General features: G+C 40.1%; 1 pseudogene across 1 annotated transcript; it reads right to left on the reverse strand.

The window, feature by feature from the left end:
• Positions 1 to 1,019: 1,019 nt before the first annotated feature.
• Positions 1,020 to 1,857, reverse strand: LOC106002086 (annotated as a pseudogene). Its single transcript, XR_001175893.1, has one exon. The product of XR_001175893.1 is annotated as an RNA-binding protein PNO1 pseudogene (transcript).
• Between the last annotated feature and the right edge of the window lie 470 nt (positions 1,858 to 2,327).

Genomic DNA, 2,327 nt, shown 5'->3' on the forward strand with positions numbered 1-2,327 from the left:
TTCAAGCCCCACAACTGACAAAAATAAATAGAAATTGTATATTAGATAGTTAACATTATTAGACTGTTAATGACTAGGATTTATATTTTTATACTAAAACATTTACACAAGAAACAACAAAAATTACTCCCAATTTCCATTTTTCCCCATTCCTTATATCTTTCCAAGTCATCTTAGGGCAACCCATCTACTTTTTTTGTTTTTTTTTTTTTTTCTATTTTTCTCAGGGACTTTCCTGTCCAGGCTAGCTTTGAACCAAACTGTGATCCTCAGATATTAACCTCCTGAGTAGCTAGGATTATAGGCGTGAGCCACCAGTGCCCAGCTCTGTCTACTTTCAAAACACATTCACTGGGGCTGGGAAGGTGGCTCAGTGGTAGAGCACTTGCCTTGCATGCCTGAGGCCCTGGGTTCGATTCCTCAGCACCACATAAGCAAAAAGAAAAAAGCCCAAAGTGGCACTGTAGCTCAAGTGGTAGAGCTCTAGCCTTGAGCTGAAGAGCTGAGGGACAGCACCCAGGCCCAGAGGTCAGGCCCCACAACCAGACCCAAAAAAAAAAAAAATGTACTCATTATCTTGCCCATGTAATTGTAACCCCTCTGTACAGTATTTTCACAATAAAAAAAAAAGAAGTTTGCTATAAATGGGAGGATTTTAAACTGCAAATCTACATGTGATTTAAAGTGAGAAACATGTTAAATTATACTTAATGTATAATCGTATTCCATTTTGATGTTTATCCTATAAGCTGTTGAATGTGAATACTCCTAAACCTTCTCTTTTTGTTTGTGCTTCTGACTGAGAATGGAGGAAGGGACCCAAGCTTAAATGTGACTGAAACATTCTCCACATGGTTTTGTGTGAACATTTGCAGAATGTCAGGGCTTTTGTTGTTGTTGTTGTTGGTCCTGGGGCTTGAACTCAGGACCTGGGCACTGTCCCTGAGCTTTTTTTGCTCAAAGCTAACACTCTACCACTTTAGCCCCAGCTTCACTGGGCTTTTTTTTTTTTTAAGTACAAAGATAAAAAGTCTCTGATATGAAATAAAAATCGCTTTGCTGATCTGCCAGCCACAGCTCGAATATTTCCATAAACCTTTGATGGCGGATTTCCCAGGATGAGATTGCAAATGCCAGTTCTTGCTATTTTGATGTTTTGGATCCAAGGATGTGAACTTTCACATCAGCCAAAACTACCCGTGTCCGTGTCATGTTCTCTATGGTGAATTTGGTTTTTCCTCCTTTGCCAGCGATTCTTCCTATTGCCCTTGACAAATGGTCTCCTTTGAGGGGCTTAACATCTGTAATTTTAAAAGTCTCTAGAAAGAGATCATCCAGCCTGATGAGGGCAAGTGCATCCTCCACTTGAAACCCAAGAATAAAAGGCCTTCATAAAATCAGCTGCTTTTATCAGAGCACTAACATCCTTGGTTTCCTTACAAGTTCTGATTTCTACATTTCTTGATTTCAAGTTAAAGCATATCTGAAGCCCCAAATGTTCTACAACAGGAGTAAATATCTTCATCCAGTTTTCTTTTAAGAGTGTGTATCTATTAGCTGGGACTGAAATTTTCCATGTTTCTTCTTTCCCACTCAGGAATCCATCCCCAGCGAGGGGAGGAAAGACAAGCCTCTTGGCCTGCCGGCCCTCTTCTATGTCCACGTGCACAGCACTTCCATCCTCGCCCGCGGAGGACAGCTGATCAGCCTGTCGCTTCTTCGCCCGCCAGCCACCATTGTGGCACTCTGTGTCTCCATCTCTGCCATCTCCACAACCAGCAAACATCAGAATAGGAACATGTGCACAGCCGCTCTGCGCAAGCCTAGAATACTTCTTTGAGCTACTGTTGGCCCACTCTAAAGTTTAAATAAATCCCATGTTGTAAACAATGTAAAATTAAAAAAATGGAAAATTGGAATAAAAACAGAAATTCCCTTGTCTATTTTTCAAATGTATTCTAAGATAATTTAAATTATCTTCAAGCTGTCAAACTGCATCAATCACTACTAACAATGTCTACTAGACTATTCTTACTAATTTCTTGGGAGGTTTTTCCTTTTAAACACCATTAAAAATTAAAAATTAGGCCAGGCATTGTGATTCACAAATGTAATAACAGCTTCTTGGAAGGCAGTGGTGGAAAGGATCATGGTTTAATGCCAGCCCAAACAAAGAGAGAAAGAACCCCATCTCAATCAAAAAGATGGGCATGGTAACACATACAAGCTGTAGGAAGAAGGATTGAAGCATGAGGCTAGCACAAGGCAAAAGTAAGAGACCTTACCCAAAAAACAGCTAAAGGAAAAGAAAAATTCAAAAAAGGCTA

The sequence above is a fragment of the Dipodomys ordii genome, unplaced genomic scaffold (assembly GCF_000151885.1).
Source record: "Dipodomys ordii isolate 6190 unplaced genomic scaffold, Dord_2.0 Scaffold2993, whole genome shotgun sequence".
NCBI classification, from domain to species: domain Eukaryota; kingdom Metazoa; phylum Chordata; class Mammalia; order Rodentia; family Heteromyidae; genus Dipodomys; species Dipodomys ordii.